Here is a 26380-nt window from a genome sequence, read left to right as displayed (position 1 = left end):
TATCCTTTTGGTTTATACCTTGACTCTTTGATTGCCCAATGGCTTGTGGAGAACAAAGAAGTTAACAATAGAATGGGTTAGTATAGTAATCTATCAAAGACCCCTTAATTGAAAGGTACAACTCCCTTATGAATGCAAGATTTGCAATGAATTTTGTTTTCTGGATTTTTGGGGTATGCTCATAACTAGAGAGTAGAAGAGGAAAATAGCAGATATCTCAACACTTTAAACAACCTTGGAAAGTGAAAATGAGAACTAAATCACAACATGAAATATATTTTAATCTAAATGAAAGATCTGGAAATATGCATGACTAACTGTTATAGCTAGAGAGTGGGAAGGATGGAAAAATGGACAATTCCCAGATTGCAAAGTTAACTAATACATAGATTGTCTATCTCTAAACTGATATGTTGATAATACATAGATTTTTTATCTCTCAATCACTCCATTAGTCAATTTCCAACTCTCTCATGCAATGAACTATACCACACACATGAACTATGGTGTACAACGAAGAAAACAAAAAAGATAATTATGTTGAAGAAAGTAAGGCATACAATCAATTGAATGAAGGAAATAAAACATAGTTCATTAGCATTCATTCAAGTTTCAACAAAAGCTAGTCCATTGCAAATACTACACTATAACTAAATAAGTGACAGAATTAAAAATGGACTCAAAGTCACACATAGTAGTCCTAGCTATAGGGGTTTACCCAAAAGTAATTTTTCCAATCTTATTAACTTCCCAGGGAGTTACATATATATGCCTTCTCAAAATGGCCAATTATAATAGATGATTACATCACAGAGCATCTCTAAATAGAATAAGTAAGAAATAGGACCAGCTTGAATCATTGTCCATTATAAGGACTAACAAGATTCCATGAATGGTTACAAAAAGAAATAAGAGAGAAAATAATAGATGTCTAAGAAAACATCAGAACATTACGCCTTCTTAGAAGCATCTACTTTGGCTCTATAAGCTTTCACAGTGTTAGTTACTTTGTCCAGTTCCTTAGCATTTGGAATGATGATATTGTCATCTCAAATAATTCAATAGTCATGAATATCAGTGAATTCATCAATTCTAGCAACCCTTAATTGGAACTTCTCCAATTCTCTCCTTATGATTGAGTCTGGTGATGAGAGTTCTTGGATCTTGAAATTTGGAAGTTGAGTTGATTGATAGCTTCATCAAAAAATGCCAATAACTTTGACTTCATTCTCTCAATATCCACAAGCTTACGATTAGCAGACATAAAAGACTTTGTATGCACTATCTTTAGATATTCAAATACAAATAACCTTCTACACTAGTTCATGCACATATTTGAGCTCATTCACAGACCTTGCAGATATTTCCACTTTAAACTCTAGAGATTGTTTCTAATGAAACAATGGATCGTTACCTATTTTAATGATCCCATGGGAGATGGTGACATTGGTCTTCATATTGACCACTTCTTATAATAGTGAAAATTGTTCTGTTAGTTTATTTGTTGCATTTTGCATCATGTTTTTATGGCTAGAAGTCACCTCCCTCAACTTGTGAGCATCCAATAGAAGATTTCCAAAGTTTTCAATCAATTGGGGACATTGAGCCTTCATTTGATCTATCCATGTTTAACTAATCTACCTTAATTGCCTCTCTTGGTGCATCTTTAGGAGCATATTCTTATTCTCCTCTGCATTTGGGTCAATTGGTTCTCCCAAGTGCAGATTTGATATATTCCATCAACTCTCTATTTGAGGCCTTGAGGACCTCTTTTACCACTCTAAGCTCCTCTAGCATATCTTTAATCTTCTGATTGGTGGACTTCCATATGTTCACCATAGAATTATGAATAAGGATCCCAAGATCCACCATTCTGATTTTGAAGTCATCTAAGGAACGCTCACAAAAATTTCCTTCTTTTTGTGGCTCTGTAATTTCTACTAACATGTGGCTAGTGGATGGATCAGTGACCAATGCAAGAATGGATTTTTGCTTCTTTGTTTCTTAGAGGGTGGCTAATAAGAGGTGGCCTATGTGATCAAGTCCTTTGATGGAGTTGCATCTTCATATCTTCCCTTCTTACTATCAATGGTCTCCTTGAGCCATGACTCAATAAAGAGCACATTGATAGCTGACTATAGGGTAGTAGGATTGAAAAAATTCCTCTGTACTAGGGGATTTTTCTTTCTCTGGGAAGAAGCAAGGAGGTCAATGACCTTAGTCACTAAGAGGGCCAAGGTGTCCCCTTGCTAAGCCAGGGAGTTTTCTTGCTCTAGAAATTAGTAGGGAAGGCAATGACCTGAGTTACAGAGAGGGCCAAGGTATCCCTTTTTTGTGATGTGTCATGTTCTTGTTCATTCATGGGGTTGGTGTCACCATTCAAATTGATTATTTGGATAGGGGAGGTTGGCTTGGCCACAAATGTTTCTTGTTATTTCTCCTTTTCTTTGTCCTTATCCCCTTCCTACTCCCCAACTTTCTTAATGTTTGAAAGAGAACCACCTCTATAGATAGGATTGAATGACACATTGTTCTCTTGAGGCTAGTTTCCATCTTGACCAATAGACTATAATGGGCTTGTATATATTGAAGTAGCAATTGTGTGGTGGCTACTGTAGTTGATTGGATAGCTCTAGAGGATACTCCACCCATAGAACTAGTGCTCTCGATCCTCTTCTTCCTTGCTTAGGTCCACTCTACCCACTTATCTATTCTTTTGATTATTCCATGTATGAGGACCTCCATGGTGTTTATGAAAAGACTTGTAGGTGGGATAGAAAAAATTGGGGTGCCTTTGATCTTCTCATAAGATGTGGGGTGTGTGTAGGCTCCATCATCTAAAAGATCATAAACATCAACAAAATTATTATATAACATAATCTCATCAGCTGTTAGTCATGACCAAAATTTCTCCTGGGTCTAGTATTCATTGAGATACCAGACCCAGTAGTCCTTAATATCTAGAACATGCCTATAGGCATATCCCAAGTTCAAGTGATCCCTTAAAAATTTGATTGGATCATATTAAGGCCTAATAAATTCATAGTCAACCAATTTGATCTTGTTCACAAGGATCTTCACTAGATTTTGATCATCAAATCTAGAAACACAAGAATAGGGTCTAACCACTATGGGGAAGGAAATTCCAACTATTTTCTTTATATTAGGACACAAGATGTTCACTTCAATAATTTGTCAACATAATTTGACTAGAACCACCTTGTCCTCTAGATACCTTGGAAGTTTCTTGGGATAACCATCATATGCACCTATCTGTAAGTAAGAGAAGCTTAAAAATTTGATGAATGAGCATCTAAACTGGTTGATAGCCAAATTTTTCTCTGGTGAGAATCTCCTTTTAGGGAATCCTTGTAATTCTTGAAATAGCCTCATTGTGAAGGCTTCATTTACTACCACATACTTCTCAAAGCTTCTTTGCAGCTATAGATGGCGATAAAACTCATATACGTTTGTATGCCCATGATAGTTTTAAATGCTAGGAAGGTCAAGCCATAAGTGGTGAATGGACAAGTCATAAATTATATAGGACATGTAAAATTATTTAAATCCTTTGGCCAAATTCATCCATGAGGTGAGCCCTCCATGAAAAAGATAACAAAGATCCTCATACACATTTATAGTCCATGTCACTATCCAAAGAAAACTGAAACTCTCCCTTTTTATTACATAAAACAAATCAAAATCTATCCTATCTCTAACACATAGTTTAGAAATAAAATAAGCACCAACTCTACCTTCTGACAACTTCACAAGAAAATGGAGCAAATCTGAAAATTTCCCCCCTTGCTATAGCACATAGTCTGTAGTTTGGAAGAAAAAGTTCCCCCCCCCACGTGTAATGAGAAAATCCTCAATAAATAAGCTTTCTTCTCTTCTTCGCTTTCCCAACATAATTGATTCTTTTCAAAATTTGAGTCTCTTTACCTTCCTTGTAACTTTTCAGTTATTAAAACTTATTCTTCTTTACATTTTGGAGGCTATTTTTTATTATCACTTCCCTAGACCTGATATTTGTTTTAAAATTGTCTTTATAGGAATACTTGTAGAATCTAAATATTTAGGTCATGACACCTATAATATATCAACATTATGTGAAAGAGTTTTCATATGCCACCTATCATTTGAATGATCTAGTCTTAAACACAATATTCAAGATGTTGGGTAGATTAGAAATAATTTTGACAATAAAAATAGGTCCAATTTCGGGGGGCATAATTAATTATTTTACAATTGGATCTTGCTGAAGTTTGGATATGTTGTCACTATCCTAGATTTCCAAATTCTCACTAAAGAGATTTTGAAAATAATATCTGAGTGAAAAGTTACAGGTCACTGTTTGATGGTCTATATGATTGTCAGAAAATTAGAATTGTAAAGTTGACAACAAGAGTCTTTTATTTTTTATCTTTGCTTGTATCAATTTGGTGGATTTATAATGCATTCCAGCCATCTTCAAATCACTAGGCTCCATGGTGAAGAGCTGTTTGTCAACATTTCATCAAACTGTTCATACTATGTTGATATTCTAACCATTAGGTTCAGGTACTTCAATTACTTTGGCTTGATATCATCATGTGTCATTAAAGTTGAATGAACAACTTGGAATCATCTAATCTGGGAAGTGCTCGATAAAGCCACATGATGTGCAGATTTCTTGACATTGTATCTTGGGAATTACTTTTACATTTGAAAATTTTGATCCTTTGGAGCTGTGAACTTGCAAACTGCACTTTTGGACTAGCCCTAAATTCACTGACATTTTGAATTTGCAACACAAAGCTCAAACTTTGAACCATCAATTTTTGAATCACTAGACTTGATCTCCACAATCTTGATCTACACTTCTGCACTTTTGAACTGAACCACTAAACTTAAAAATATTAAGCCTAAACTTTGATTTTGAATTTGCATGTCGAATTGCTGAACCACTTTGAATTGTTGAATGTCTTTGAACTATTTTGAGCTATCGAACTACTTTGAACTAGTTTTGAACTATCAAACCACTTCAAACCACTTTGAACCAAGTTCAAAGTAGTTCAAAGAGGTTCAAAACTTGAAACTGAAAGTTTAAAATATGGGTCATACGTGTACTAACAGGGGCTCTAACTATGGGACTATTTTTTATTGCAAAAATAGAGAACTCCAGAAATCTTTGGCCAAAGATGAGTGCCTTAACCATTGGACGATGGAGTCTGCAAGAAGAGAAACCTAGGAGCTTCTTGTAGAGAGGGCAGAGGGGAGTAGCAAAAAGAAAACCAACAAAAGACCTAAACTACTAGCAAGCACGAAGCTTGCACATTATTTCAAACTAACAGTACACACACCAAAACATATTTACAATATTTATAAAGGTAGAAAAAGAACCTACCATGAGAACTAGAAGAAAGGAGAATTTATGTAAATCCATTTACCGGTTGGGAGAAGTAGGAGCCTTTCTGTATCAGTAGACTATGCCTCAATAGAGTAGCTCCATACCCCTACTTAATGGTAACTTCTTTAATGTTGAAACTCAAGCTCATAGTATGCAAAATTTTGGCAATCCAACATTCTATTACAAAGAGCCACATCTCATCATAGCATTCTCCTTCATTTGAGAAATGATACTTAACATGCATTTGGCTAGGTTTCACTTCAGATTGAAAATTTTGAAAAGAAGAAACCTTTTTGAGAAAAGATACACAATATCCAGAAATGTTGTTATAAAGACTCACCATTTGTATATGGCATTTGATATTATAGTCAACTTGTAAGCAAAGAGATGCCTTGTCCAGAATAGGATTACTTTTAATCAACTCATTTCCATCATCAAACATAAATACTTCAAAACTATCAGAGTGAGTGTATGATACTTGCATAGGAACTTCTATCCTATACTTCTCATAGAATGCATGAAGCTTAGTTCCTGACTTATCAATCAGCATATTATGAAAAACTTTAGGATCAACAAAGTAGACATCTACATCATTAGTTGTAGAAATAAAAGGTACTAAACTAGAACTATGTTTTACCTCAGCCACACTAGTATGGTTTTCATCATGTATCTTTGTAGTCTCTTGGAAACCACTAACCATCATTTCTTCAATCTCCTTGAATAGCTAAGAGTCATTAATGAGGAAGAATTTTATTTTTATTCTTTGAACATAGTTCCTTGATGAAATCTTCCATGATAACTATCGGTGAGCATAATATACTCTCATTGTCCTATATACTTTCATCATTTACATCCTCTAATTGATTCCCTACCACTACAACATTGTCCACATTTTCATTTTGGCACATAAGAGGGAAATTAGACCTTTTACTCACTTCTTGGACATCAAAAGATGAACTATCTTCATGGCATGAAATCATAGGCAAAGACATGATACTAGTCTCCATAGTCATAGAAGACAAATGAAAAGATGCATCATCCTCTTTTCAAATACACTCAAAATTTTCATCAGATGGAAATAATGATGGGCAATCTAAAGTCTTTACCTCAACTTTAGGACTTACTAGAGGTGATGTAGAGATGGGAATCACGTGCAACTAAAAAGTGTCTAGATCTTCATTATCTTGTTGGTTTCCTATTCCTTCTTCACCAAGATCTTTTGTTAGGAATAAGGTGTCTCAACCTTGGATAATTCCTATTCTTATTACTTATTTTGTAAAATGTATTTCTTGCAAATAATGTTGATGTGTCAGCATCTTGAATTGTGTATAAGGATATCATAGTGAAAATGGTTATGAAAAATTCTTATGACACGTAAGAGCTATGTTAGGAAGATTCAATGACAGGTGAAGACATGTGGCAACTGATAATTTTGAGTACTGTACACTCTACCCCAATAGTGGGGTTTGGGGCATCGCCCCAAAAATGTTTTTAGGGTTCCTATTTTCTCAAAGAATGGTAAAACCCTAATATGGTTACCTTTGGGAGTAGTCTTAAAAGTGAAGCACATGTTATAAGCATTTTTAGGGTTGCAAAGAGGAAGGATGCAAAGTAGTGTATTGTTGGTACAATGAGTTGCTACTAGAGTCTTCTGTTGTTGTTGTTGAACTTGCATTGCAAGTGTATTGTAAACTTGTGTTGAAGATAATACATTGTGCAAGTTCTAGAGGGGTGGGGTTGTTTTACCAAAAGGTTTTTCCCCATCAAAAAATCTTTGTGTTATGTGTTTCTTTCTTTGTCTATTTTCTTTATGCTTGCTTGGTTGAAATATTGTTGTTTACATGATATTGAATCTGTAAGTGTAAAAGATTTTAATAGGATTTGCACCATACTTCTCTTAAGAGATTAGTGTAGGAAGTTGTTTCCACACCTAAGTTTCCTTACATCTTTCTCCTGCTTGTCTTCTACTATAGTTGTTTCTTCTTTTTCACATGCATATCCTTCTTTTTCTAGATCTTGCCCTTGGGGTTTCTTCTTTATGAGGATGACACTGTAAAAAGATTTCAGCCAGCTTACTTGTGTTGCAACTTCTTTGGTAACCTCTCTAATAGGACTATCTTTGAATGATGGGACAAAGATAAAGATTTTAGAGGTATCTTCATCCCTTGTTGTAATCCAATCTTTTAAGATTTATTTATGTATAATGAAGGCTAGTGGGTATCCTTCTTCAATAGGGCTATCAACCCTCATTCCTTGGGAGGTGCCTCAAATTATGACTATGAAAACATTGGAATCTTTAACCAAAAAATTTGAAAGCTTATAATATAGTCGCCAATCTCTTGCATACAGAGATAATCACAAAAATAAGGAAACAAATGTTAGGCAATGATCTTCATTTCCTTCCCTAGCCGAGTCGCCAAAAATCTATTAGTGAGTAGATTGTCCTCCAAGAAAATACATGCAAATATAACTCTAAATGCCCAAGTAAGAAGACTAATTAGCACTAATAGTTGGGTCACTTCACCATTGAATGAGTGTAAGAACCCTCTAAATTTATCTAGGTACAGTTCCTCATATATGATTTACAATGAATTTGAATATGGATTCTTTTAACCAGAAAGCACAAAAGTTTTACAAACATCTATCAGTAAACACAAAGTAGATGCAGAAACAAGAAACTAAAAGGAAAGAACAACAAATTATAATGCAAAGTCTATTTGTCGGATGCTGCATTACAAAGTGGAAACACAAAATATATCTTACATCTTCTTGAGAAAACAAAAAATCAAAGCTATTCAAAGATATCTTGAAATGTTAATGTAATCAAAAAATAGTGACATTAGAACGTATTTAATAGAAAATTGAAACAATACAAAGATCATGATCAGTGAAAAGAAATTGTCTTATAATCAATGTTTTGATGCAATTATCTTCCAGTCTCCATTCTCCAAAATGCAGAAGATAGCAAAGATCATCATACACATTTATAGTCCATGTCACTATCCAAAGAAAATTGAAACTCTTCCTTTGTATTACATAAAACAAATCAAAATCTATCCTATCTCTAACACATAGTTTATAAATAAAATAAACACCAACTCTGCCTTGTCACAGCTTCACAAGAAAATTGAACAAATCTAAAAATTTCCCCTCCCTATTGTAGCACACAGTCTGCAATCTAGAAGAACCCCCCCCCCCCCCCCCCCACCCCCACATTTAATGATAAAATCCTCAATAAATAAGACTTATTTTCTTCTTTGATTTCCCAGCATAACTAATTCTTTTCAAAATCTGCCTCTCTTTACCTTCCTTGTAACTTTTTAGTTATTAAAACTAATTCTTCTATACATTTTGCAGGCTATTTTATTATTATCACTTCTCTAGACCCGATATTTGTTTTAAAATTGTCTTTATAGGAATACTTTTAGAATCTAAATCTTTATACCATGACACCTATCATATATCAGCATTATGTGAGAGAGTCTGAATATGCCACCTATCATTTGAATGATCTAGTTTTAAATAAAATATTCAACATGTTGGGCAGATTAGAAATAATTATGATAGTAAAAATAGGTCCGATTGCGGGGGGTATAACTAATTATTGCACAATTGGATCTTGCTGAATTTTGGATATGTTATCACAATCCTAGTTTTCCACATTCTCACCAAAGTGATTTTGAAAATAATGTCTAAATCAAAAGTTACAAGTCACTATTTTAGGGTCTATATGATTGTTAGAAAATCAGAATTATAAAGTTGACAACAAGAGTCTTCTATTTGTCATCTTTTCTTGTATTAATTTTGTGGATTTATAATGCATCCCAACCATCTTCAAATAACTAGGCTCCATGGTGAAGAGGTGTTTTTCAACATTTCATCAAACTATTCACACTATGTTGATATTCTAACCATGAGGTTCAGGTACTTCGATTACTTTGGCTTGATATCATCATGTGTCATTAAAGTTGAATGAACAACTTGGAATCATCCGATGTGGGGAGTGCTTAATAAAGCCACATGATGTGCAAATTTCTCAATATTGTATCTTGGGAATTACTTTTACATTTGAAACATTTGATCCTTTGGAGTTGTGAAATTGCAAATTAAACTTCTGCCCTCGCCATAAATTCATTGACATTTTGAATTTGCAACACAAGGCTCAAACTGTGAACCATCAATTTTTGAATCGCTAGACTTGATCTCCACAATCTTGATTGTAATGTCTCGTTTTAGGACATTTTGAATTTTTCTTCTATTTTGTATCCATTTCTTAATAATCTGCTTATATGATACATTTCATTATTTAGTGACCTATATTTATAGGCATATTTCCAAGAGTCACGCCCTTTCATTAATTACATTAATAAAGAATTATATTATAAATATATATGATTATATATTTTTATATTAATAATATATATTAATATTAATTATATATGATGATATGTTATAATAGTATATAATTATATATTATATTATTTTAATATGTAAAAAATATATAATATACTATTGTCATATAGATATTATTAATTATCTATGACGTAAATATCTTATTATATATAAATATATAATAATATTTATAATTATATTATTATGATATATAATAATTTATATTTTCATCTTAGTATAATTATAATATTTTATATCGATTATTTTAATGTTATAAAATTTGTATATAATACTTATTTAATAAAATTATATGTCAAAATGGGGACATCTCAGTTCTCCCCTCTCAAATTTCCTTGCCCTCAAGCAAAATCTTTCATACACAAGCTTTGTCATAGACACAAATCATACTTGCATTCAAAAGACCCAAAAGATGTATGAAATGTACACTGAATGAAAACACAAGATATACACGATGTAGATAGATCATGAAAACACAAAGTAGACACAATGCAGACAGATGAAGACATGAAGCAAACACGATGCAAACACATAAGATACACACTATGCATTTCCTTAATTGTGAACCTGCAACCAAAAAAATCATTAGTACACATTATATATATAAATCAATCTCCTGACAAGGTTTTTATAGTCTCAATCTATTTATTAACTCATCATTTTCTAAATATGGGAGGAGGAACCATAATAGGGTTCCTTGTTACCCAACTAGTGGGCCTCACTATTCGCCCTCATTATTGTTACCTCTCTCCGACCATCATTTCCAAGAAGGTGCCCTTGTATGATGTACCCTAGGATATCCCGTCACTGTAGGCCTTACCTAGTACCTGTAGGCTTTATCTGGTACCCTGAATGATGTCACCTAGCCCATTCCACCGCAGGCATTATCTCAACTTGGAGAATCATGATCTTAAGGTGATTCTATCAACTATTTTCCAATAAGAAGTCTTTTAAAGAAAGTCTTTTAAATATCAGATAGTTAATCTTATCATTCAATTATGGGAGGAGAAACCATAATGGGGTGCCCTATTACCCAAATAGTGGGCCTCACAGTTCGCCCTCATTATTTTTATCTCTCTCCAACCATCATTTCCAAGATAGTGCCTTTGTATGTTGTACTCTAGGATATCTTGTCACCATAGGCCTTACCTAGTACCTATAGGCTTTATCTGCTACCTTAAGTGATGTCACCCAGCCCATTCCACTGCAGGCCTTATCTTATCTTGGAAGATGGTGATTTAATTTTATTAATAACATTCTTTGATTATTATCAACTTAAAAATCAACATCATTTCCTTGTAACTATTTGATTAGAATCATTGATAGCAAGTATTTAAACTATTCAATATTCGCCACAATAAGAAAATGTGTCAATAATAACAAAGACACTAACAATGATTTCATAATATATGAAGAAACATATAATTTACCTCATCACCTTTATGGCTGAAGTGGCAATTTTTGAGTATGAAGTAATCTTCATATCCACTTATGGTCCTCCTCTAGTTAAATCCTGAAAATAATTTGATTATCAGATAATCCCAAAATAAAAGAATTTTAGTTGTTTTGTATTAAAATTCAAAATTCAAAATAAATCAAAGATGAACTTATCTTGATTGAAATTTGCAATATTTGATAACCTCTTTGAATTTATCCTTTGAATTTATATCTCTTAATAGAAAGACTAACATCAACTTCTCCAACCCATAGAAATAGAAGTACTTCCAATATTGTTGAATCCTCGATGATTCTTCCCTAAGAATCTTTAGTGAATTTTTACACATGACCATTGATCAAGGTATTTTAAATTATATGAGATATTGTTAATATTTTAAATACCATGTTATCTTTTAATGATGAATAAAAAAAATATATAAATATATAGAATGTCCTTAAAAGTAGATGGGTAACTTCATATTTCCAATTTATAACAACTCCATAGCATGATCGATTATGTGACTTGTGTCATTATCACCCTTGTTCATTGGTGACTTACATCATCTTGCATAATATGGTAAGGTCATGGTAATAAAGAGGCTTTACCTCATAAATTTCTATTCCCATTAAATGTTTCTTTTAACATATCTACTTTGGTCTTTTCCCATTAGTTTGTCCATCTTTTACCTCGAGCAATATGATATGACATTCACGTCATTTGTTCATTTAACCTTCACTATGCCCATGCTAGGGTTGGCTTGTTTACAAATTAATATGACAAGTCTAACTATTAACTAAAATAACACTTTTTCTTTCTTTTGTGATTAAACTTTTAAGGTCTCCAATTTCTATTCCACTCTGTTTGATGCCTTCATCTTTATGTTAATGTTGTAGTATACAAATCCATTTGCCTCAATGAGTGTTTATTGAAGATGTTCTTGACTTCGTCATGTCCTATGGTTTCTGATTTAAAATCTACTAAATTTTTTATTATAGCATGGCTCTTTGAATCATATCGTCAATATTATTGTGCATATAAACATTTACTATCTGTTGTGATTTGTAATCAGAGTACGACAATAATTTCCTTGAGATATATCAATTTTCATGATGGATGGTTGTGTTTCTATGATCAAAATCAATATAACAAGGGCAATAGTGAGCAGTTGTTAGTCCCTGCCGCCTATAGGTGGGGACTAATGTTTTCACTGCACTTTTCAATTAGTCACTATCTCAGGAGTTGGGAAAAACCTTAAAACAATCCCATTAAAATCATCTTCATAGCTACATTTCCATTTTTCATTATTATTTCCTTAAATTCCTATCCATTTCTATTGGCTTGGAAGATTTTCCCCTGCAGTCTTTTTATTTTCTTGCTTGAGAAATTAACATTACAGCTGCATGCATCCCACGTGTTATTCCCATAGCCTACAACACCTACCAAAAATAAAGTTGCATGCATTCCATGTGTTATTCCCATAGCCTACAACACTTGCCTCATGCACCGCTGGGTCTCCATTTTACCATGGCTTATCCATGCTTTCTCATATTACATTTTTCTGATGAAGTTCCTTTATTAGTGCAGACTTGGTTTACAAAATTGTTCCATGGCATCTGCTCAGTTCCTTGAATTGAGTGTTATTGATGGGCTACTACATTATCATAGAAGACTTCACTTTAGCACTGTAAGGAATTTCGTCATCTCTCACCTGTAGATCATCTGGTATGACATTCTCAGTACTCTTTGTTGTGACCACCAGCCACCATTGCCCCAGCCTGGGACCCCCTTTATTTTAAGTAATATGCTAGCTGTTCCTAAAAATGTGGAGCACAGGTCAGCAGATCCCTGACTGCGTTAAAACTGCCCCTACCACAATCTTAGTGAGGGATTTGGTGTTGGTGGTAAATATCGCACAAAGGATAAAATCCTTTGTTCCATCAAAAGCCCGCTTCTTGCCTATTATGGAGCACAAATTTGAGTTGATGGTGGAATGTTTCTCGTGGATGAAATCCCCAACTCCTTGAAAACTGTGATGTCAAAAATCCATTCAGCGCAAGTCAACAGGAATCATGGAGTGTTTTGCAAAGGATAAAATCCTCTAATTTTGAAAAAGCTCGACCCCAAAAATTGTGGAGCGCAATTAAGAAGGAATCAGGAAATATTATGCTAGAAGAAAAAAATCCTTCACTCCAAAGAAATCTCGCTTTCCATAAAAACAATATGAACTGTCATCCATGTCCTGCATGTTGTCAGAGATACTCTCATGGGCCACTCCATGCAAATACCCTCAATGGGAAGAGATTGGAAACATAGAGTTTGGCGGTGAAATCCAATTTTCACCTCATTATCTATACTCAGCATCTTGGAGTGGCATCAGGTTTTCTCAATAGAAGGCACAAAAATATTGAAGGTCAATGACACCAAGTATCGCGCATGGTAATTCATTAGTGGAGAGCTCATAGATTAAACTCTTGAACACTTTGAACATTATGCTTCCCGAATGCAATAAGATGGACATGCCAATTAAGTCTGTACTTGATGTTGTGTTAAAGAAGCTCAATTCGATCATATCAAAATATGGAAGATACACAATGCCTATCTTCATTAGCAGTGTCTTTATACAATATGTGTCTGCCCATCCATATGAAATACAGAGTATATCACACTAAATTTCTAGAGGCTGTATATAGCATTAAAACCTAAACCTCGACCCGTAGTGGATAAATCAAACAGAGGGTGATAAATAGTTGTTAAAGATGTATATCCCTACATGGAGGGCAGTAGACCAACACAATGTATAAGCTTTAGTTTCAAGCATGGATTGAAACCATATGCTAACCACCAGAATAACCTTGCCAAGTATCCCTCTCTGTCTACTTGCACACTATGGTATTGTCTAATTTCATATGGGATGGGTGTCAATCTTCTTCAAATCGAAGTCCATTTTCCTATTCTCACCGCTAGTTTCAAAAGAAATTGGATTATTGCATGAAGGCGTGGAAGCCGATAAGTCTGAAGGCATGGAAGCCATAGATGAAGATTTGACATGGCAATTCTAAAGAAAAGTGGTCTTCAATATTCATCCACATAGAATGGGTAATATATCTTATTGAGATTAATAGAGACAAAGTCTGAAGGAGTCACGAAATATTTTGGAAAGAAGAAAAATTTGCCAGTTCAGAAAAAGCTCGCTCTCTAAAATTCCAGAGCGTAAGTCTAAAGGAGTCACGGAAAAGACAAATTCCTTCATTCCTTCAAAATTCCACTTTCCATAAAAGTGAAGAGCGCAGTTTTAAATCAGTGGGAGAAAAAGATTAAATCTTTCATTCCATGAAAACCCTGACCTTGTAAAGCCTGAAGCGCAATTTTTGGATAATGAAGGAAATATTATGCAAAGAAAAATCCTCCATTTTGGAAAAAGCCCGCTCTCATAAATTGATTGGAGCACAAGAATTTGTTTAAAAATCATGAAAAGTGAGAATATTGGAAAATTTTGTGGAAAATCCAAAATTTTAGAGGAAAAGAATGAAATTTCTTATGAAGTGAAAGTTGGATTCAGAGAAGAAAAGCGAAAAAATGATTTTCCTTCAAAAAGTTGTTTTTTGGATTTACATTAAAAATTAAAAATTGGTAAAACTAATATTTAATTCCCCCAAATAACTTTTCAACTCCCCTGCATCCAAATGCGAACAATAATCTTGAGCCTCTCAGAGACTCCCCTGAATATCGACAACTCATGAGCTCTCAAGGAGATAGAGGCCAATCTCCCATGACAAATTCTTCACAAAGTGATAAAGAAAAGAATAATCTTCAATCCTCTGCTCAACAAGGAGAACAAAGGCAATATGAAAATCTAGGACAAAAACAGAAAGGAAGTCCTTCTAAAGATGAATTGAAGAGGTTGAGATCTTATGTATTAGAGGAATTCAAGAAAATTAAAGTGAGTCTTCCACTATATGAATTGATGAAAATTTCAGAAATTAGAGATACATTATTGGAAAGCTTTAATGACACCCCCACGAAGATTGTTTCTCAAAATGTATCACATCCTCCAAGAGGGGTATTCAATGTCCAACAATACAATTTTGCACAAAACACCAATGTTGCAGATGATGTATCACCATATGCATCTAAGCTTGCTCAGAATCCTTCAAGTTTCATTGGAATGGTGCAAAACTCTCAGGGTGATCAGAAGGTTACATCAAATGGACAAGTATCTTCAAAAGATCCATCACTAGAAATGATCAAAGATAATTCTCCTATAGTGGAAATTTCCATGACAACTCAAAATGGGAGAAATTCTATACATAACAATGAGACATTTGATTCAAAAGGGCAAAAGCCAGTGGTTTTTTATCAAGGGAAGGAGGAACCTGCACCTTTCCTAGTATTTGTTAGAATTTTTGGAAAAATGTTACATAATTGTTTAATTGACTCTGGTGCATCAAGTAATGTAATGCCTTTGGACATATGTAGAAAGTTGGGATTGATTCCACTTCAAAATGACAAGAAGTTTACACAATTGGATAAAACTAAAGTCCCAATCATGGGAGAGTTGAATAATATTCACATGCAATTAGCCTCTGATCCATGTGTTCAAAGTTGTATTGACATATCTGTTGTGGATATTCCTAAAGGGTATGGCATGCTTCTTAGTAGAGATTGGGCAAGGAAATTGAATGATTATATTGCAATGGACTTTTCACACATGTGGCTCCCATGGAAGGCAATTCCCAATCAAATATGGATAGAGAGCACTCCAAGGCTCTAGTTGTTGATCACTCAATATGGTGAACATAATGAGATCTTGTTTATGGAAACCACTTTGGGATCATATATTCCCAAAATTGGAGAGGTTTTAATGTTGCAAGGTTACAATCAAGGGGGATGTCCTGATGTGACTCCAACTTTCACTAAGGTACCAGTTATGGATGATTTAGAACCATTACTGAATGAAGGAATGTTTGAGAATTTTAGGAATTTTCTCCTAAAAAGCATTAAGTAGGAAGTTGAACTAGGAAAAGATGCATCCATTCAAAATCTATTGTTACCCAACTGGTGTAGAATACATGATGCTTTTCATTATGAGATATCATGCACCATGTACAAAGAAGCAATTGCACAAGTTTCCAAAATGGTTCCACAAGCATGGATAGAAGAAAATGTGGTCAAAATGAACTCATCCTGTATGAAAATTTTAGACCCACAGCAGGAAAGAATTCAAGAAGGTGAAATAGGACAAGAAGAACATCAAAAAGAATCCAAGGATTCAAAGATAAAATCACCCATGGAATATGAAAATGATCAAGTATGGACTTGATCCTTTGATGGATCCAAATCAAAGAAAGGTAGTGGAGCTGGTGTCGAACTCATCAGCCCAACTAGAGAAACATATTTGGTAGTGCATAGGTTACAGTTCCCTTGTACTAATAATGTGGCTAAGTATGAATCATTGGTCATTGGATTACTCATCGCTATCCAAAAGGGTGCCAAAATCCTACATCCACATGGAGATTCAGACATAGTCATTGGGCAAGTACACAAGAAATATACATGCCATGATAAAAGATTGGGTCATTATCGCAATAGAGTTTGGGACCTAATTGAAAGCTTTGATGCTTTCAATATTAAAAGGATAAGTCGAACAAGAAATCCAGTAGCAAACTCTTTGGCTCAATCTGCAAGTTCATTAGAACCATTAACCATGGATTGTGCAAAGAAATTCACAGTTGAGCTTACCTTAGTACCATCAGTTCCTGACAACATCACAAATTTTCAAGTGTTTGAAGATAACAAGAATATTCTTGATTTTTTGACAAGCTCGAGGGTATTTGAAGCACAAGTCATAGATGAAGGAGAACAACAAGAAGCTCAATTTGAAATCGATGAGATTATGAATTTAAGGACAAATACCATTCCAAAAGGAATGATTGAAATAGAGAGAATTTTTGATGCAGATAGACTGAGTTCCCTCAAGTACCAAAGTACTGAAGGAGGCGAATGCAAAAAGGTGAACTTGGGAACGAGAGAAAATGTCAAGAATGTATTTTTTGGGAAAGTTTGTACCCCCACAGAAAAGGGGGAAATATTGAAGCTTATGAAGGAATTCCCTGACATGATTGCTTGGGGATATGAAGATCTGAAGACATATGATATGTCTCTCATTACACATACTATTCCATTAAAGCCAAATAGTAAACCATTTAGATAAAGGTAGAGACCAATAAATCCATTGTTAGAACCACTAATACATCAAGAAGTGAAGAAGTTATTGTCAGCAAGGATTATATTCCCAGTTCAACACTCAATGTGGGTCACCATCCTTGTACCTATTAGAAAGAAGAATGGAGAGATAAGGTTGTGCGTGGACTTTAGAAATCTTTACAGAGCTTCAGAGAAGGATAATTATCCAGTGTCATCATTAGATGAAGTGATACAAGTTTTTAATGGTTCTCAAATGATGTCATTTTTAGATGGTTATTCTAGATATAACCAAGTGATGGTAGAAGAAGAAGATAGACTAAAGACAACATTCACAACAAAATGGGGTACATTTGTTTATAGAAGAATGCCTTTTGGTTTGATCAATGCAAGAGCCACTTTTCAAAGGGCCATGGATTATGCTTTTAGAGACTTGGTAAACAAGTGCATCATCATTTATATGGATGATCTTACAGTATTCTCTCGACGCAAGGAAGATTACATCAGTGATTTGAGGAGAATCTTCCAAAGATGTAGAAGATATGGGATTTCCTTGAATCCAAAGAAATGCATGTTTTCTATCACTGAAGGAAAATTTTTAAGACATGTAATATCAGAAAGAGGAATCTCAATTGATCCTGAGCACATTGAGGAAATATCAAAGATAGGATTGCTAGCTAGTCAGAAAGAACTAAAGTTATTCTTTGGTAAAATTAACTTCATAAGGAAGTTCATAGCTGGATTTGCAGAGATAGTAAGGCCATTAAATGATATGTTAAAGAAAGGAGCAAGAATAGATTGGACACCTACAACAAAAAAGGCATCTGAAGAAATCAAGCAAGCAATCATGGATGCTCCTATTTTGTTGAGTCCTAACTACACCAAGCCGTTTTATATATATTCTTTTACCTCAGAACACACTTGCATAGCTATCCTCACCCAGAAGGCAGATGATTAGGATGAACATCCTATTGCATTCATGAGTTCACCCTTGAAAGATGCAGAATTGAGATATCTGAATGTTGAAAAACAAGTTTATGCTTTGGTGAAAGCAATAAAGAAATTCTGACACTACATCTTGAGAAGCAAGGTTTATGCAATAGTTCCTGATGCAATAGTAAAGACTTTGCTAATGCAGAATGAATTGGGAGAAAGAAGAGGAAAGTGGATGGCAATTATTCAAGAATATGACATGGAGATACAACCAATGAAGTTGGTATGAGGAAAAGCTCTAGCCCAAACCCTATCTAAAACTGGTCTGTGTTAGAAGTATCCCCAGATGAATGGTATGATGATATTGTTCATTATTTGCTAAACCATAAGTCTCCATCACACTTGAATTCTGTTCAAAAGCATTCATTGAGAATGAAGAGTCAAAATTTTATGCTTCAAGGATCTATGCTATATATAAAGAATAATGATGGGGTTTATTTGAGATGTGTCAGAAAGGAAGAGGCTAGACACATCATCAAGTATTTCCATAGTAAATATGGAACTAGTCATGGAAGTGGTTTGGCTATGGCTCATCAAAAATCAAGAGTAGGGTATTATTGGCCAACCTTGTTTAAAGACACTTATGAATATGTGAAGACTTTTCACACATGTCAGATAGCAGTGACACGTGAAAGAAATCTTGCTATGCAATTACAACCTGTTATTGAAGTAAAACCATTCACAAAATGGGGGTTGGATTTCATCGGTCCTATCAATCCACCATCATCAGGACACCACCATATATCCTGACTGCTATAGACTGTTGCACCAGATGCACTGAGGCTCAATCATTGAAAAATTGCACCATAGAGGTTGTTATCAAATTTCTTGAAGAAAATATCATTACTAGGTTTGGATGTCCCCATGCATTTGTATGTGATAATGGGCCAACATTTAGATCCTTGAAGTTCTCAAACTGGGCATTTGACTATGGGATCACACTAAACTTTTCATCAAACCACTATTTACAAGGGAATGGATTGGCAGAATCAACAAACAAAAATCTATTGAGTGCAATAAAGAAGTTATTAGACAATAATCCTAGAGATTGGCATACACAGTTGAGATTCACACTTTGGGCGGACAGGATCAGAATAAAGAGTTCTTTGGGGACATCTCCATATCATTTGGTCTACGGACAAGATCCAATTTTTCCTATCCAATTGAGGATTCCAACACTATGATTCATGCAAGATTTTATGGATGGAGAAGATAGAGTGTAGACACGTTTGACCCAATTATTGCACTTGGAAGAGAAGAGGGAAAAAGCATTGGAAAAGTTTGCTAAACATCAAGGAGTTCTTAAGAGATGGTTTGACAAAATGGCAAAGGTTAAAGAATTTTGAATTTCAGATATGGTACTTCACTGGGATAAGGCACATGAAAAGAAAGGTGGACATGAAAAATTTGATAATCTGTGGATAGGTCCTTATCAAATTTCTGAAATTTTGGGAGATAATGCTTTCAAGCTTAAGACTCTAACAGGAAAAGAAGTTTAGTTGAATGTCAATGGGAAATTATTCAAGCATTATTTATGCCCTTAAGTTTTCTTTGTGAAGCCTAATCTGTATATAGTTAGTTTAGGTTTTCCTTTCTGGTGTGTTTTTGTTTTTGTTTTTTCCTTTTTTTAGTTAGGTGGGGTTTTGGTTTGTCTCCCCTCTCCTGGTTAGGAGTTTTGGCTTTGCGTAGTTTAGTTTTTTTCCCCTTGTTTTCTTTGTTTGCTTTTTTTTGACCTTTTTTTACTCAGGTGGTTTAGTTTTCTCTCTTCTTTTGGTTTGGCTTCAGTTTTGGCTTTTTCTAGGTGGCTAATAGCTGTGAGAATCTCCTTTTTGCAAGTGGAGTGGTGTCATGATTTGGTTACTTCATCTGAATATTTCACCGAGTTTTGTTTATTTCATTTCTAGGATAATTGTTATGAAGAGCATTAAAATCTCAGCTATCCTTCATATATTTTTAGTAGGTTAGAAAACATACTTGACTCAGAAGGTTAATCATACATTGTGTCTTGACACATGAACTCTAAGGTTGCCACATATTTCACACTCTTAACTATTGCTCTAAGTCCATTTATGTATCTTTGGAAAGGTCATGACTTGTGAAAATTTTAAAATCTTGCTTCAACGCCACTGTAACTCCTAAACCCATGGTAAGCTTCATTGCTTACAAGCCAAGAGAAAAGAAAGAATTGAAATACCAATTCAAAAGGAATTAAAAAAAAAAGAAAAATGATGAAATAATAAGATTGGCTTTGGGGGTATGTGGAAATATCCATAGGTGTTCTAAAGAATAATTTGCCGAAAGTGGAGCAATCTCCATTAGTTTTATAGAAAAAACTCTGTTGGGGGCTATGGACGCCTGACTGGCAGTGGGGCAATGTCCAGGATGCTTTTGAAGTCAAGAGGAACCAATAACTTGTCATGATCAATCCTAGGATTTTTGAATGGTCTTGTCGAGCTAGAATTAATACATTTGCACACACTTAGGTTGTCGCAGAGTAAATGTGTTTTGATCCAATATACGATTATTCTCCCCTTTTGAGCTTGTTTTCTCTCTTATTGATGATTTAAGATTGAGAAACCAAAAATTTTGAGTTCTGATTAAGTTTTATCCTTGAAATGTTTGTAACATTTCACTCGTGGAGTCGCCAGATGTTGTGACCACTACTCACCATCACCCCCGCCTGCGACCCCCTTTATTTTTAGTAATATGCCAACTGCTCCTAAAAATGTGGAGCGCAGGCCAGTAGGACTCAAGGAATGCTCAAATCCCTGACTGCATTAAAATTATGCCTTCCACAATCTTAGTGAGGGATTTGGCGTTGGTGGGAAATATCTCACAAAGGATAAAGTCCTTCGTTCCATCAAAAGCTCGCTTCTTGCCTATTATGGAGCACAAATTTGAGTTGATGGTGGAATGTTTCCTATGGATGAAATCCCCAACTCCTTGAAAACTACAATGTCAACAGTCCGTTCAGCACAAGTCAATAGAAGTCATGGAGTGTTTTGCAAAGGATAAAATCCTCTAGTTTTGAAAAAGCCCAACCCCAAAAAATGTGGAGTGCAAGTAAGGAGTCAGGAAATATTGCGCTAGAAGAAAAAAATCCTTCACTCCAAAGAAATTCGGCTTTCCATAAAAATAATATGAACTATCATCTACGTCCTGCATGCTATCAGAGATACTCTCGCGTGCCACTCCATGCGAATACCCTCAATGGGAAGAGGTTGGACACATAGAGTTTGGCAGTGAAATCCAATTTTCACCTCATTATCTGTACTCAGCATCTTGGAGTGGCATCGGGATTTCTCAATAGAAGGCACAAAAATATCGAAGGTCAACGACACCAAGTACCACGCATAGTAATTCATTAGTGGAGAGCTTGTAGATTAAACTCTTGAACTTTTTCAACATGATGCTTCCCCAATGCAGTAAGATGGACATGCCAATTAAGTCTATATTTAATGTTGTGTTAAAGAAGCTGAATTCGATCATATCAAAATATGGAAGATACACAATGCCTATCTTCATTAGCAGTGTCTTTATGCAATATGTGTCTGCCCATCCATATGAAATACAGAGTATATCACACTAAATTTCTAGAGGCCGTATACAACATCAGAACCTAAACCTCGGCCTGTAGTGGATAACTCAAATAGAGGGTGATAAATAGTTGTTAAAGATGTATATCCCTACATGGAGAGCCATGGACCAAAACAATGTATAAGCTTTGGTTTCAAGCATGGATTGAAACAATATGCTAACCACTAGAATAACCTTCCCAAGTATCCCTCTCAGTCTACTCGCACACTATGGTATTGTCTAATTTCATATGGGATGGGTGTCAATCTTCTTCAAATCGAAGTCCATTTTCTTGTTCTCACCGCTAGTTTCAAAAGAAATTGGATTATTGCATGAAGGCATGGAAACCGCAAAGTCTGAAGGCATAGAAGCCATAGATGAAGATTTGACATGGCAATTCTAAAGCAAAGTGGTTTTCAATATTCATCCACATAGCATGGGTAATATATCTTATCGGGATTGATAGAGACAAAGTCTGAAGGAGTCACAAAATATTTTGAAAAGAAGAAAAATCCACTAGTTTAGAAAAAGTCCGCTCTCTAAAATTCTGGAGCGCACGTCTGAAGGAGTCATGGAAAAGACAAATTCTTTCATTCCTTCAAAATTTTGCTTTCCATAAAAGTGAAGAGTGCAGTTTTAAATTGGTGGGGGAAAAAGATTAAATCTTTCATTCCATGAAAACCTCGACCTTGTAAAGTGTGAAGTGCAATTTTTGGATAATGAAGGAAATATTATGCATAGAAAAAATCCTCCATTCTAGAGAAAGCCCACTCCCGTAAATTGATTGGAGCACAAGAATTTGTTTAAAAATCATGAAAAGCGAGAATATTGGAAAATTTTGTGGAAAATCCAAAATTTTAGAGGAAAAGAATGAAATTTCTTATGAAGTGAAAGTTGGATTCAGAGAAGAAAAGAGAAAAAATGATTTTCCTTCAAAAAGTTTTTTTTTGGATTTACATTAAAAATTAAATATTGGTAAAACTAATATTTAATTTGATTTTTTTTGAATGATAATCCAAAAAATAAAAATGGAGAAAAAGTTGCAAATGAATTTTATTTTTTCATTTAAATATAGAAATTAATTAAATATTGATTTTTTAATTGATATTTAATTAATAAAGCTAAAAAAAATTAAAAAAATTCAAAATAGAAGAATACTTAGCTTCATCATGAAGCTAAGAGCATCAAAAATAGCAACTTTTTGAATCAAATAGCAAAAAAGCAACAAGTGGCACAAAAAATGGAAACCTTAATGGTTAAGTAAAGCAGCTACCTAATTTTAGTCTGCAGCTTTAAAGGCATCTTTTTTGAAGGATGATTTCTATAAGAAACCCTTGCATTCATTTAGGCTCACACAGAAATTTGAAGAGCAAATTGAGAATAGGAGTAAGATTTGAGGAGTTCAATGAAGCAGATTTTTTGAGAAATTTTCTAAAATTGTTGAGGAGTTTTCTGGGAATTTACGTCAGAAGATTTTGAATCCTATCAGAAAGGAATTTTCTTTGCAGTGAGTTGTGGAATTTCATATTTTTCGGGAAAGTCTTGAAAAGTGAATCTTGAAAGGAGTATGAAAATTTTGGGGAGAATCCAAAAATCTTCATCTTATGGACAAGTTGTATTCGTTGTTTTTAAAAAACTTTCCTTGCATAGTCTTATGTGTGTACATTTTCTATTTTGTAGGAGAGGATAATGGCAGAGCCCAGGGGAACAGGAGAAACGCGAGGACAACTGATGAAGAATGAAAGGAGAGGATTCTATCCTGAATCCAAAATTGTGTCAAAATGGGCAAAAATTGGAGATACAAGTCTTGACAGCCTTGATTTGAAAGATTTTAACTAGAGAATGCTCGGATATAATGACTATCACCCAACATACCTAGCTACAAAAATTTTGAGAAGTGGAATTTTTGCTGCAACTGGTTTTTCTCCTTCCTTTCAGCATCCAGAGCTAATCGTGGAATGTACCAAGCATTACAGTCCTAGAGAAAGAACCATTCGAGATTCTGAACAAAATATTCTTGTAGATTTTTCTCTGGCATCCATTTCTAAAGCATTTGGAATTCCTTCAAATCCAAGGATGGTCACAAAAACACAAGACCAAGCACTGAGAATATATACATCTGGAATCATTTTTTGTGAAGAAATAATCAACAAAAGATGGTTGAAAAAGAATAGACTGCATCACTCCAAGATTCCTAAAGAAATAGTATGGCTTAACTTGCAGAGGGAATATAGTGATATGGTCATGATGGTGAGTCACATATTTGGCATGCCTTATTCTTATAGGTTTTAATCTTGGATGTGGTATTTTGTTGAGCAGGTGATGGAGGAAGGTGACAGAATAGATTGTGTTGGGCTCATAAGTGATAATCTAAATGAACTGTTGATGAATCTAGAACATACAAGGAAAATTTACATGAGCTCCTATGTCATCTACATGCTAGCACATAGGAAAAATTATGATGGACTACGATGCAAAGGACCAATTGGAAGCAGAAGCCAACACCTCAAAGTCCATGAATGTTACCTGTAGTTGCATTTGTATTCAAAGGATGATTACATGAGGGTTAATGATATATTTTCCATGCGCATAGTAAGAACACTACAAAAGAGGCCACATATAAGAATGTCAATGGGTGCAATGAAGTTGGTTGAAGAATATGGCACTTGGTTCATTCAGTTTCCTACCTTTTCATACATCCAAGTTCAAGGATTCTGCATGAAGCCATACAAACTCCCCAGGTATCCAATAGATAAGATGGTCTTGTTAGACCTTACTCGACAACTTACTGCCTATGAAAAGATTCATAAAGGGAAGAAGAAGTTGGGATTGTAGTTTCCAATTTCCATAGGAGAAGGGAAAACTGAGGTATGCCCATGTCTAAAAGCCACAGAGAAATCATCAGATGAGCTCCACTTCTTCCGCCTTCTACTTTATCCAAAGAGGAATGATTTTGATCCTTACAACAAGATCTCATCAGTAGGAGGATCAAAGTACCAACACAAGGTTCATCTTGAAGACTTTTGGGAAAATGCAGCAGACGAGAATGAGATTTGAAAAAGGTTGCATTCAAGACTACCATTGAACATTATTAGAACATGCAAGATATTCAAGGTTCTTGATCAAATGGAGGAGGACCCAAACGTGATGCAAAAAGGATTCAATCCAGAAATGACAACTCAACCATTTGATTGGAAGAAGAAAGAAATTATAGATCTCGAAGCCCTTTCAAAACTAGTCTTAGATTTTACAAAGTGGTGGATCGAGCGTAAGCTTGAAAAATTAGTTGCGCCAATGAATGGATTCACATATAGGTTGCTTGGCCATAGACCACTTAGGGATGAAAGATCAAGACAAATATCTGAAGGGGCCATTGAAGAAAGGGGAACTCAATCCAAAGATGTAAAAACCAAGAAAGGGGAGGAGGTACCTTGAGAAAAGCACCCTAGGATTGAGGAAGTCATCTAGGAACCTCAAAATAAGAAGCAAAAACATGGAGATGCTCCCTCTTCTCCGAGTCGAACTCCAAGTGTCCAACAGATAGAAACTTTTGAAAGGCAGGATGTAGGGACAAGTATAAGGAGATTTGAGCAAGAAGAGAATTTGGATAGGCCAATTCATGATATGTTGAGTATAAATTCTTATGAAAAGTCCATGCAAGAAAGAGGGAGAGATCAAGATATGGCTACAGAGGAAAGTCTCGCTACGATCTGAGAGCGAGAAATGATTAATGATGGAGATGGTCACTAGACAAAAAAACTCTAGGAGTAGCAATACATCTTCCAAGTGCTAAAGTTGTAGTTCCTGAGGTTACAATGGATAGTCCAGGAGGTGAAGAGGAGATTGACATTCGAGCAGTCCAAAGGAAAGAACAATTGGTAATTCTGAGGCACCAAAGTATACCCATTCTGCAATGGTTGAGGCAACGAATTTAATTGCATCAACAAAGGGAGGTTGATCCAGTAATTGAATTATAGGAAATTTTGGACTGATCAAATCGATCAGAAGAACAAGGGAAAGAAAAAAGATATACTAAATTCATCAGAGGAGAATCAGGATCCAGAATCTTGCAGATTGTGACTCCCATAGTTGACAAAGGGAAAAATCAGATTGCTCTAGATGAATATCATGTTACAGAATTAAATCTTGGTCAGGCCTCCCAAGAGAAAATATTCGAAGAATTTGATGACTCCACACAGGCTTTGAAGGATAGGTTGAAGAAAGTAGAAGAAGGGTATGAAAAGTAGAAATGAGAAATTTGGGCCTTATGTCAGTACATCAATAACTTGCCTCATCTAGTAAGAGAGGAAGGTCCATCATTTGTCCCTCTAACAGGTGTTTCTAGTGAAGTGGTAGGTGATATTGTCGGA

This window comes from Cupressus sempervirens, chromosome 2, assembly GCF_028749045.1.
Source record: "Cupressus sempervirens isolate cs-2001-9-10 chromosome 2, ASM2874904v1, whole genome shotgun sequence".
Lineage (NCBI taxonomy): Eukaryota > Viridiplantae > Streptophyta > Pinopsida > Cupressales > Cupressaceae > Cupressus > Cupressus sempervirens.
Note: the sequence above shows the minus strand (reverse complement) of the source record.